Genomic DNA, 13063 nt, shown 5'->3' with positions numbered 1-13063 from the left:
CATTCAGTTGGTACCGACCTTGACAAGCCTTTAGATCAACCAACTGAGCTCACTTGACAATTGCATTATTTATATATGCGGGGCCCCTGCAATGGTGCATACTTTGGGACTTTAGTTCTTGGCAGACGGGTTACTCTGTCACAATGGTGACGGATATCCCGTTCACCAAAACCTAGATCCACAGGATATGATGGCGTTTATATTTCAGCAGACGGGGTATCCAGCACCGTTGCGACGGAGTAACCCGTCCACCAAGATCTAAATCTGGCCCTTTGTCTCTGCCGCCAAGATTTGGAATCTCCTTCCTCTCCACATTTGTTCTGAATTGACTTTTTTGAGATTCAGGAAACGTTTTAAAAACTGGGGTGCTCACCTCTTTGTAGAATTTGCTACACTAGTAGTGGTTGTGCTAGGTCTTTTCACTACAACACCAAGAAACGTTGTTGCAAAAGTGATTTACAAATAAATAATAACACAATTTTTAGACCTGTCAGTTTTTGGGTTGCTTTCTAAACCTTTTGCCTTCCTTCCTTTAATTTTGCCGACCTATTTTTTACTGGCCTCAGGACTCTGCACACTTTATCACTGCTAACCAGTACTAAAGTTCATGTGCTCACTCCTTAATACATGGTTTATCCCCAACTGGCATGTTTAATTTACTTGTAAGTCCCTAGTACAGTGGTACTCCATGTACCCAATGCCTGTAAATGAAATGCTGCTTGTGGGCCTGCAGCACTGATTGCGCCACCGAGGGAAGTATCACTTCAAACATGTCTCAGGCCTGGCATTGCTGCCTGTGTGTGTGAAGTTCTAAACTGCATTTTTGACCTGGCAAAATACACCTTTTGCTAGGCCCAAACCTGTTCTTAATACATATAAGTCACATATAAGGCCCAGGACAGCTCATATGGCAGGATGCAATGTATTTAGAGAGTAGAACATTTACTTTCATGTTTTACATATCATGTGGTAGTGAAAGACACTTAAATGTGTTTTTCACTACTGTAAGGTTCACCTTACCTGTAGGATAACATTGGAGTTGCCATTTTACTTTTAATAAGCAGTAATATCCAAATGGGAGAAGGTAACCAGTTCATGTTCGGTGTCTTTGGGATTTTAATGAAAAATCCTAATTTATGGGCGGTCCCAGATACTCTTAAGGTAGTTAGCTTTGACATGCTTCTGGATTGTTTACTAGGGAATGATTTGGAGAATACTGTCTGGATGGAAGTGGAGCTCCAGTAACACCTTTATATGTTGGGGCTGCCTGAGTGGGTCTGCATGACCACTCATTCCATGGCTGCCCGAGACGAGAGTTAAGGAAGCCTGGAGGCTGGAAAAATGCAGGAGGCGGGGGAAGCCCACCTCTGACGTTCCAGCAGTACCAGTGAATAGGGTGCCAGAGGAGCCTGTATCGGAGCTGACCCAGGTGGCCATTGCATCTCTAGGTGACCTGCCTGAACTTGCTGGGTGGCAAGTTGACAGTGGGCCCACCAGAGAAGAGGGCAAGGCGCAAAGAGAGTGCCCAACTCTAGAGGGGCTCAGGCGGCAGGCCGAAGCCCTGGCAACTTGTGATACCTCTGGAGATTACCTGGTATACTGTGAGAACAACCTCCTTTACAGTGAGCCAAATGTGCCTGTTAATGGGGCAGCGTGTGTGCTGTTGGTCCCCCAATGTTACAGGGCCTTCCTACTGGGTCTGGTTCATTAGACACCTTTGGAAGGACATTTGCAGCAGGACAATACCCTTGACAGGCTTGTCACTCACCTTTACTGGCCCCAGATGAGGTGAGCCTCAGTTGCTTTGTGTAAGACGTACCTCACCTGGCAATGAAGTAGGAAGACAGGGAAAAACTTAAGGCTCCCCTGACTCTCATGCCTGTCGTTGGCACCCCATTTGAGAGGGTGGGCATCGACACTGTTGGGCCCTGGTAACCCAAAACTTCCTTTGGCAACAGTTTTATTCTGGTTTTGGTGGCAATGCCATGCAGAACTCAGAGGCTAGCCATCTGAGGACCATAATATCCCCATGTAGTGGCTAGGGCCTTGATGGGGATTTTTACCCCAGTGGGTTTCCCCAAGGATGTGGTGTCAGATAGGGTACCAACCACATGTTGGTGTACATGAAGGCCATGTGGACAGAGTGTGACGTATCCTGCAAGTTCCCCACAGAAAGCAACTGGAATATTTGGAGAATTTTTGGAGTGATGAATGCTTTTTGACCATTACCAAAAAGGTCCCTCTTTTAACCTCTTGGATATCCACAGATATTGGAGTAGTGGCTTCAATCACTTATTATGATATGCTTCATCATATGCGCCTATCCACACCCTGGTAAGATGATAACACCAGGGCAGACTCAACCAAAGATAGAATGGGAGTTCTTAGATTAAACTGGATAAGCAGGGATCCAGATGAAGATTTTCTGTTAAAAATACTTGCAGGTATACCCACAGGTTTCCATTATTCATAGGGTAGCCATTGCAGCCTGTTTGTGCAGGCCAGGGATGGTAGGATGCCTGAGAACTTCAGAGGGAATTTCTAGAAGCTTCTCCCACCTCCAGAGGAAGGGCACTAGGTATCGCTATTAGACCTCAGACACCACCTCTTCAGTACACTTTTGGATCTGTGGATACTCTGCCAGGCATAGGGTCTGCTGTGTTGCTGACAAGACTTCCACTCCGCTGGACTGCTGCTCTGAAGGATATTGATATTGAGCACATTTGTAAAGCACAACGCAAACCCGGAGGCGCCCTGGCACTGTCCGTGTTAAATGGAACAAGGGTGCCTTAGTTGGTAAAATGCCATGTTTTTAAAGACATTCTGAAAGCCAAGAGAGTGGTTCAAGATTTCAGAGATCGAGGGAGACTATTCCATTTAAGGGCAGTACATCTAATGAAGCTCCTGCCTCCCCAGGACAGACGCTTGTGAGGAGGGACAGCCAGATTTCTGCAGTGGCTAGAATATTGAAATCTGCCTTGAGAGTACCATTTAAGGTTATTCTTCAGGTAGTCAAGGCCAATTCCATGAAGTGCTTCCTTTGCTAACCAGAGAGCCTTAACGGCATTGTGCTGCTCAATAGGCAGCCAATGTAATTTACTCATGGCTTGGGATGCCGATTCAAATCTGGAAATATTAAAAAGCATCCATGCTACAGTGTTCTGCATTGTCTGGTGTTTATTCAGTGATCTCTTTTGTAAACTTTGGAAAAGACCATTGCAATAATCTAGTATTGCCAGAACTAAGGCAGGGTCTTTAGGGAGTCAAAAGGAATCAGGTGTGCGATTTTCTTTTTTTTTCTCAGAATGTAAAAAGAGAAAGAGATTACAGAGATGACTTGCACTTTGCAGGTAAGTTTGTCATCTATGAGAACACCTAGATTTTTCACCTTTTTTGCAAGCACGGGTAAAGACCCAAGATCGTGAGGCCACCACGAAAGAGACCACAAAGAAACATCGTTTTCGAAAAGCATGACTTCCGTCTTGTTTGAATTTAGCTTCAGTCAATTATTACTCATCCAGTTGCTGGCTGCCGCCATGCAGTTGCGAAATGTCTCTGCTGTATTGTTGATGTCATTGGTGACTGACACAATAATCTGAGTGTCATCTGCATATGTCACCAATGAGAACCCAAAAGACTTTATCATATTGGCTTGGGGGGAGACATCAAACTTTAAAAAGGGTCAGGTTCAACGACTAGCCCTGAGTAACCCCATACGGCAGAACAAAAGGCTCTGATGTGAATCCCTTGTGAGTTACCGATTGAGTCCTGTTGGTAAGAAATGAGTGAAGAAGTGCAAGGGCTGTGTCTTTAACCCCCATGATTCACAAACGGTCAATTGACTATGATTGACCATGTCGAAGGCTGCAGACGGGTCAAGTACAATAAGGGCAGCTCTACCGCCCTCATCTTAGGACGATGTGATTTCCTCTGTGGCCACAATAAACACAGTTTCCATACTGTGGCCACTTCTAATTCCAAACTGAGTCTTATTGAGATGGTTATTAGTTTCAATGTATGAAGACAATTGAGTGTTCATAGCTTTCTCGGCTATCTTGGCTGGAAATAGGAGTCTGGATATAGGACGATAGCTGTTAACATCTTTTAGATTTGAATTTGTTTTTTCATCAATGGAAGGGCCGCAACCTTTTTCAATGGCTTCGAGAAATGTCCTGTGCTAAACATAATGTTAAACATCCTCGCCAAATAATTGGCAACAGTATGGGGAACAAGATGAACTATATGAGGTGGACAGGGAACCGATGGGGACCCAGACTTAATGGTACAAGTCAATTGTCTGACTTGATCCGTTGAAAGGTAAGTAAATTCTAGGAGGGTGGATTGTCCACCTTCTGTTGGCAGATCAGAGGGCTTGCTGCTACAGGTAAATTTATCAAAGATGTCCTTTTAACTAATTCCGATATAAAAGTGTCCAGGGTATCGCAAAATTCCTAACTGCCATCAGTTGTGTTAACAGCAGGCTCTGCATTCAGCTTGGTGACCGTTTTGAAGAGTTCCTTAATGGAGTTTTCAGATGACACGATTTGTTTGGTAGAGAAAGCAGATTTTTCTTTCGATCTAAGACTTTTGCATGCCACAATGCACTTCTTAGATTTATTTTTATCCAGTTTGTTTTAGTCCTTCCTCCATGCACGTTCTTGCCTGCAGCAGCTTTGTTTAAGAGGTCTCAATTCTTTGTTAAACCAGTGGGCGGAGTGTTTGTTCTATTTTTTGCCTTCTGTGGTTAACGGGTGCTAGAGTATTAAATGCTGACTGCAACCATGGTTCGTATTCTGTATATAATTTTTCTGGGTCAGTGCTTGTTAAAAGATGATTAAGATCTGGGGCATGACTTTTATACCACGGACATACATTTTGCGAGTTACTACTGGAAGCTATCAGGGAATTATTCAGAGGGGTTTTTATTTCAAAGGATACTGCTTTATGATCAATCCAAGTCAAAGTGAGGGTATCTGTTGCTCTGACCTGCTGCCTTGCTGCCCTCTTGCCTGGATGAGAAGGACTGGACCTGCATCAGTTGAACCCAGGCCCCCAGAGTGACTCCTAAGGCTAGTTGGCTGGCCTCCTAACTTGACCCTCGGGGAGAGAAGGCTCCAACAACCATGAACTCAGCACCTGGACTCTGCCATCTGTGAGTCTACCTTGCCAAGTGTTGCCCACCCGATCCTGGACCCTTGGAAGTGGGCCTTAGGTGCTCTGCCAGTCTCTGTGGGCCCAGCGGAACCAACGCATCTCCTCTGCTGTGTGGCACAACCCCAAGCCAAACAGACACATCGCCGCTGCTGCCTGGATCAGACCCATCACAAAGACTCATATCACTTTTGCAGCCCGTGGCCTCTTCGAGACTGCAGCTGCGTGATGCATCCTCCTCTCAGGACCTTGCATCCCTCATTGATGGAAACCTCGGCGACGACGACAGACTGCATCGCAGCCACTTGAAACTGCTGCATCTCCCCAACTGTGGAATTCATCCTCGATGATGGCATTCACATCACAAGCACTCATCGACGGCATCCTCGACAATGATGCAGGGCCTCGCATCGCAGCCTCGCAGCACCTTAGAAAGGACACATCCCTTCAGCTGCGTGACAGAGATCCACGCAAGGCCCCACAAACCAGGGCTTGAGGTATTTGTTCAGTGGGCCTAACTGTGTCCTGTGGCCGGCCTCCGCTCCAACACGGTTGGCCTGCACTTGTGACTTTGTCTCAGTCTGACGCAACCAGATAACACAGTTGCTGCTTTGTGTTTTTTTGGCGCTATTTTCGCTCTATTCTTTAAATGTGCATATTTGGTGTTCTACTGATTTGTTTACTTTTTGGTCTTGTTTTATTTATTAAAAATTGCTAAATTTTTTTAAACTAGTGTGGGATCCTTTTTTGTGGTGAGTTTTCACTGTGTTACTGTTTCAAGTGTTGAGCAAATACTTTACACATTGCCTCTGAGTTAAGCCTGACTGCTCTGCCAGGCTAGATAACCACGGGCTGAGCACAGGTTAATTTAGAGATTGCTTGTGCTTCACAAGGGCTCAGATCCCAGTCAACCAAGAACCCCATTTCTTACACTAATAATGTGTATACAATTCACAGTGCACAGAATGATCACATGGATCTCATGTCCACCAGTAGTTGTGCAGAGAGATCACAATGATCTCCAGATCATCCATTGACACTTGAAAGGGGTGGTGGCTTTCGATTACCTCATCACCTTGTTAGCTAGAAGAAGGATGCAGTGATGTAACTTACGCGGAGGCTTGGCATGGTGGTGTCTGTGTAGGGAACTCTCACTCCTAAGTCGGGGTTGTAGCTCGATGTTGAGGTTAAGACCCCCACAGTAGCATTGCCAAATCTGCCTGAAAATATCTGAAATACAAAAGCAGCAAGAGTGTCTGATCAGTGGCATTGATCCTCAGCACGGTCATGTGCATGCGTCGGTCACTCAGGCCTCCTGCACTTTGACTGAGTGCCAAAGTCAAGAAAACTATTAACAGGTTTCAGTTTTAACTGATTACAACTTGTAAAAGTGACTGCCCACAAATCTGACTTCTCTGAGAAAACGAAAAACCACAAAAGATTTCCTCTACATCTCAACATAGACTTTGAAAAAAGAAAACCAAGTAGAGATATGGGAGTCTTGAGCACACCACATTACCTTGTAGCTCTTTGAATGCTATTATTGTATACACCTGCCGGCAAAGGCAGAAAGAGCTGAGATGTAGGTTGGGATTTACTGGTGACCCTTAAATGTAGTGTTACTTCCCTACAGGCCACTGCTGTCTCATTCACTGGCCTGAAACATTAACTAATGCTGCAGCTATGCTCCTGCGCCCACTGCCCTCTGTACATATAACAATCTCCCTACCACTCCTTGTAGGCACCGCTCTCCTCCTCTCACTCTTCCCTTTCCTTTCACTGGTTCCCCTGTACTTTTCTCTAGTTCTCCCCCAATCCTTCTCAAGCTCCCAGGACACAGGCTTGTGATGAACCTTGGCAGAGCTCCCACAGAATCAAACCAATCCCAGTCCTAAAAATTAAACATGTTTTTGTGCAGAATCCCGAACTCACCGTTGATAGCTTGGCACAAGCAGCAAGTCCTTCTGCAGAGAACTGCATGTGGTACATGAACACCACTAAAGAAGCATTACAGTGAAGAATGACCCAGGTGGCCTTCACAAACCAAGGGCCTGACTATGATTTTGTTGGATGGGATACTCCGTCACAAACGTGATGGATATTCAATCCGCCACATAACAAGTTCCATAGGATATAATGGAATCGCAATTTGGTGTTTTTGTGACCAAGTAACCCTGTCCCCCAAGATAGCAATCAGGCCCCAAGGCTTCAAATGATTCAAATGAAACCAAAATGAAATAGGGATCAGGAGCTATGTCCAGATCTTCAAGGTTCTAACGCCTTCCCTGATGCTCAAAGAGTCTCCATACTCAGGGTTCGAGTGTAACATCTTTCAGCACTCTCTAGGTCTCACAGCCAAAAAGCCAGAAATCAAAGGTCTTGCTGCGTTTATTTCAGATACATCCATCTCTATTGTCAGAATTCCCCACACTTTTCTATCTCAAGGGATGGAATTAACAGCAGCAGGTCCATTTCAATGGGGAACTGACCTGTCTTCCCACACACCCTGCCCTTTCGTCCTCCTAAGATTTTTTTTTTTTTTATATGATATAAAGAAAAAAAAAATGATCAGTGATGCTTGTAATTGCAGAGCAGCCTTCCAGTTCCAGAATTCAGGGCAAGCACGTTTCACTTATCTTCACCAGTCAAATGAAATGTGTGCCAGCAAACAGCTAGCATCCCTCCCCCTACTCCTGTTGCAGTCAGTCCCTCAGCTGTGACTGAGGACGCTGTCTAAACTATTGAGTGAACTATCACACTCTAAAGTGCCTGAGCACCATTTCCTATATGGTTACATGCATATATAATGTTAATGAGTGGCCCCACCTGTTTCTATTGTATTACATAAACACACACACACATATATATATATATACATACATATATAACAACCAATGTCCCCTCTAATTATTGTCCTTTGTGTGTGACAATGAAGGGTCTTTGAGTACTTCAGCCAAAGCTATGTGCACCAGGCATTTGAATTATTAGAATGCAAGTGAGTGCAGCACATGAGGAACTATAATCAGTGGTGTTTCTCACTCCAAGGATTTCTTTGAAAATCAAAGTAAAATGGTGCATTTTGGTTAAGTTTAGTTGCATGTAGTAGGCAAATGTGAGACACTTGTTGTAATTTCATCACAATCCCTTCCCATCCAACACAATGCTAAAGATACTGCAGCAATAGATCACTTTACAATCTCTCTCACACAAAGTACCTGAGTATTTCGAAATCTGACCTAAGATATCTCCTCATTCCCTTCCATCTTTAGGTTCCATGCATCCACTGTATTACTAATGCTCACAAACATGTTATTAAAAGTAATCTTAAGTACAATCCTCAGAGCAAAAAGTTACTCAACTTCTGATGGGCTGTGGACATCAAACTCACGTGTCACATCTAATCATCATTATCAGTAACGTGATATTGTGGAAATTTGGTAACTATGCTATGCAGTGGAGTTACCTACTGTACCCACAACCCTTTGCTACATCAACTTTACATTTACATGCTAAAAAGAATATAACCAATTCACAAAAGTGAACTTTGATAAATACCAGGCAATGAGAGAGGTGATGATTTTGAGGTCAACCCTTACCTAGGGGGAGGGCAAGCAGATGCCTTGAACACAAAGAGCATATCATGCTGAATGATTCAGTGGTGGTCCCATCCCCCTTTGGTATCCCAGGGAGATGAGCAGCACGTCATGATCAAAAGTCCTATGAGTTATCTGAAGCAGAAGACAAAGTGAATGTTTTGAAATGGGCTTCATGGAAGGCAAAGATCATGGTTGTCAGTAGAAAGTTTGCAGAAATGAAAACACCTTCTCCTGAAATGAGTGTGTTTAAATCTTGTCCAAGATTTAAATACGCACATATTTCAGGAGATGGTATTTTATTTTCTGCAGATTTTCCTACACACACGCATTTCAGGGAAGGCGTTTTCATTTCTGCAGGCTTTCTACTGATAGCGTGATCTTTGCTTTTCATGAGGAACATTTCAAAACATCCACTTCGACCTTGGTTTCAGATCTGACGGGCATGCGCGCTCTTTGAGAGACACTGGGCGTTGGAAAAAGGACGCGTACACGCAACCTTACAGAGACTTGCGATAACTTTATTTGATGTTTTAAATTATACAAGTATGTCTCATTCAAATATAAGATAACTTGCTGTGTTTCGTGCAGAAGGCATGTATCCAGCCAGAGTGGATCATTGCTATAAAGACATCTTTCAACAGCTGCGGCTGCTGCAGGTAAGAGCGGTGGGGCCAGGTGAGGGGGGATTTCGAGAGACGACCATGAGGGAAAATTAATTATATATTACATTTTCGCTCGTGGTCGTCTTTCAAAATCCGCCCACACCTTGCCGCCCCGCCCCTCGCTCTTACCTGCAGCAGCCGCGGCTGGCTATCAATAAAAACACTTCAAAAACAACAAAAAATCAACAACAACAAACGCTAATACAGACAATTGGAAAAACTAGCAACTCAATACCCACCTTGAAAGAAACCAAATAAACTTACGGCCAAAAGACATACACACCTTCTACAACTGGATCTCCACTGCACTGGACAAATAGATCCCAAAAAATCACATCCAAGGTTGACCTCAAAAAGAGCTTTACATGGGTTGATGACAACATTAAAAGAATGAAAACAGAACTCAACATAATACATCATTGATGTCACTGACCATGTCATGAGTGATGTAATATGTGACGTCATCAGCAGTGCATTGCAGGGGAGCGAGTTATAGTCAGCTCAGCTAACTATAATGGCTGAATTTCACTGGTTTTGTACAAGTGAAATGTTATCCTAATTACAACGTTCCTGTAACCTGTGTTTTTTTTCAGTGAATTTCTTAGGTTTGTTAAATGCTAGTTCCTAACTATAACGTCACTGAAACCTGTGGGTTTTTTCAGTGAATATGTATATATATATATTCCAAAACCCAGGTTTCTCCTTCCTAGGAACCTTGTACAATAGAGCGCACTCAAAGCCATCAGCGTTTAAGCAAGCAATTTTCATTTATTTTCGTCTCCACTGCTTACAAGTAGACAAACGCGTTTCAGCGTAACCACCTTCGTCAGTGTCTATTCAATTGTTGCATAATCAGTATTTTAAATAAAGTTTTCATGCAATTTCATGGAAATGAAAAGTAACGTTTTTAGATAAACATAGAAGAAGGTACAGTAATGCAGACATTGGTAACATTACTGCAGCGGCCATCTTTGAACGATCAATACATTACATTCATGTATGAGTTCATAACTTGAATCTACATATATATGTCACTTATTTACATTTCATGTAATTATAATTCATCCATTATGAATTTCTATTCTAGCCATTCATTGCCACTAGAACACTTAAAGTAATATTTTAACTTCTCGGCCGCAATATATGAAAATTACGCCCTGGATGGGCTTACCTCCAAAAGGTCTGCATTGTTACATTCAATGGACAATTTAAATCGTTCCTGTTGTTTCTCAATTACAGAAAAAAGAAAAACGTATTTCCCCCTTTCTAAAGAGATTTGCATAGGATACGGAGAACCTCCAAATTAGCCTATATGGACCCACATTTCCTCTTCATTATTGAGTCCTTTCGGTATTCTTGTTTGCAACTTTATGATATATTTAGATTCTAAGATACGTAATTTCTTCACCTGGTCTCCTCCCCTTTCAGATTTGACAATCTGATCTAGGCAGAAGAACCTGAGAAGATTACTATTGCTTTGGTGTTCCATTTCAAAATGACGGGCAACAGGATAATTGTGGTCTTTATTAATAATTGCCCTTAGGTGTTCTAAAATTCTTTTGCCCGTCATTTTGAAATGGAACACCAAAGCAATAGTAATCTTCTCAGGTTCTTTCAAATTGTCCATTGAATGTAACAATGCAGACCTTTTGGAGGTAAGCCCATCCAGGGCGTAATTTTCATATAATGCGGCCGAGAAGTTAAAATATTACTTTAAGTGTTCTAGTGGCAATGAATGGCTAGAATAGAAATTCATAATGGATGAATTATAATTACATGAAATGTAAATAAGTGACATATATATGTAGATTCAAGTTATGAACTCATACATGAATGTAATGTATTGATCGTTCAAAGATGGCCGCTGCAGTAATGTTACCAATGTCTGCATTACTGTACCTTCTTCTATGTTTATCTAAAAACGTTACTTTTCATTTCCATGAAATTGCATGAAAACTTTATTTAAAATACTGATTATGCAACAATTGAATAGACACTGACGAAGGCGGTTACGCTGAAACGCGTTTGTCTACTTGTAAGCAGTGGATACGAAAATAAATGAAAATTGCTTGCTTAAACGCTGATGGCTTTGAGTGCGCTCTATTGTGCAAGGTTCCTAGGAAGGAGAAACCTGGGTTTTGGAATTGAATTGCGCGTCCTCCAAGCGCTGAGCAGCACCCGTGACGCGGAGGTGCAACGGCTGGTGGACTTGTGTTGGTGATATATATATATATATATACAAACACCGCCACATAAATCCAATTGCACTGAAAGGACGGATACGGACCCAAACATTTGTGCAGAAGTCTTATTTCATAAACCCAGCACTGCCGCCATGACGCGTTTCGGCCTTGATCACATGCATATAAATATTCACTAAAAAAAACATAGGTTCAGGGGTGTTATAGTTAGCTGGACATTTCCCTCGTACAAAACACTAGAAATTCCCCTGTTATAGTTAGTTCAGCTAACTATAACTCGCGCCCCCGCAATGCACTGCTGATGACGTCACATATTACATCACTCATGACATGGTCAGTGACATCACTCATGACATCACTGATGACATCTCAAATGACATCACTGATGACATCACTGATGACATCACTGATGACTTCATCCAGTGAATGTGTGTTTTTCTGAAAAGTTTAAATATGTTTTATATATTTATAGTGAAAGGCCTATGGAAGAATGAGTGGGTGTATAAGTGTGTGAATGGGTGATTTTCTAGGTGCGTAACTGACTCTATAAGTGAGTCGTTAAATGTATCTTACTGCAGACCAGTGACTAAACTGTGTGAATGTCTGTATGTGTCTGTGTGTTGGTGTATAAGTGGCTGCATCGTTTTGTGAATAGCTATATGTGTGTCTATATGGGTTATTGATTGGTTGTCTGAGTATCTGTATGGGTGCCTGAGTGTTTGTGTGGGTAGGGTGTGTGTGACTCTGTGCATAGATGTGTGAGTGGGTGATTCAGTGGGTGCATGGTTTTAAGAGTGCATCTGTGATGGACTGTATGGTTGGGTGACTGTATGTAAGGGTGTGTTAGTGATTGAATGTATATCTCAGTTGTACATGTGTCAGTAACTACATATGTGAAACACAGTGTATATTTGTGTAAGAGTATATAACTATTTCTATGTGAGAGTGTGTGATTTTGGGAGTGGCTGTATGGATGAGTGTGTGCTTGTATCAGTAATTGTAAAAGAGCGTCAGAATTTGTTAGTATTTTTATGAGTAAGTGAACTTGAGTGTGTTTAACTGTATAGGTGAGTAAATTGGACTGTAATTAATTATTTGCATGACTGACTAGGTGTGTCTGTACCTCAATGGATGATTGGCGGTGTGTGAGTGTCTATATAGGTGTATAAATGCATATAATTGTCCTGTACAGAGTGACTGTAAGTATGAGTGACTGTACAGGTGAGTGAGTGGAGGTGTATGTAGACCTAAGAGTCAAAGAGTGGGTATGTAGTTATTGGTATTGGAGTATCTATGGTTTTCAAAATGGCCGTCTGAAATTTTGAGTCGGTGTATCAAAGTTATATTAGGGTGTGAGAAGATGCACTAATTTATCACATGGATGACATCATCAGTGATGTCATCAGTGATGTCATTTGAGATGTCATCAGTGATGTCATCAGTGATGTCACTG

General features: G+C 42.5%; 1 long non-coding RNA gene across 1 annotated transcript in view; it reads right to left on the bottom strand.

Annotated features, from left to right (window-relative positions):
• LOC146835409 (uncharacterized) overlaps positions 1–13063 on the bottom strand; it is a 41106-nt gene that overhangs the window by 6971 nt on the left and 21072 nt on the right. Inside the window, exon 3 of the long non-coding RNA XR_014960728.1 lies at positions 6265–6381. This is a non-coding gene — a long non-coding RNA (uncharacterized LOC146835409). The remainder of the gene's footprint in view (positions 1–6264; positions 6382–13063) is intronic.

The sequence above is a fragment of the Triturus cristatus genome, chromosome 4_2 (assembly GCF_964204655.1).
Source record: "Triturus cristatus chromosome 4_2, aTriCri1.1, whole genome shotgun sequence".
Classification (NCBI taxonomy): domain Eukaryota; kingdom Metazoa; phylum Chordata; class Amphibia; order Caudata; family Salamandridae; genus Triturus; species Triturus cristatus.
The sequence above is the reverse complement of the archived record's forward strand: the minus strand, read 5'-3'. Positions and strand labels throughout refer to the sequence as shown.